Here is a 245-nt window from a genome sequence, read left to right on the forward strand (position 1 = left end):
TTAAAAGGAAAATTATCTAAATGTGGTTAGCTTGAAAATAACAGGGTTCTAAATTGATGATACATTATATGGAAACATCCTCATTGTGGTCATATTATCAACTTTCGGCAATAGAATACCTTCCTTGAGTGCATACTAGGTCAAATCTAAGTTAGATATTATGATGTACGGGAAGTCACGAACCCATTTGCTCCCCATCTGTGATGGGCTTCCTGTGGTTTTTATTCATCTCAAGAGGGGAAAAA

Source organism: Actinia tenebrosa, unplaced genomic scaffold (assembly GCF_029948245.1).
Source record: "Actinia tenebrosa isolate PJP-AT-01 unplaced genomic scaffold, QUT_ActTen_1.0 PGA_scaffold0__85_contigs__length_37466705, whole genome shotgun sequence".
Taxonomy (NCBI): Eukaryota; Metazoa; Cnidaria; class Anthozoa; order Actiniaria; family Actiniidae; genus Actinia; species Actinia tenebrosa.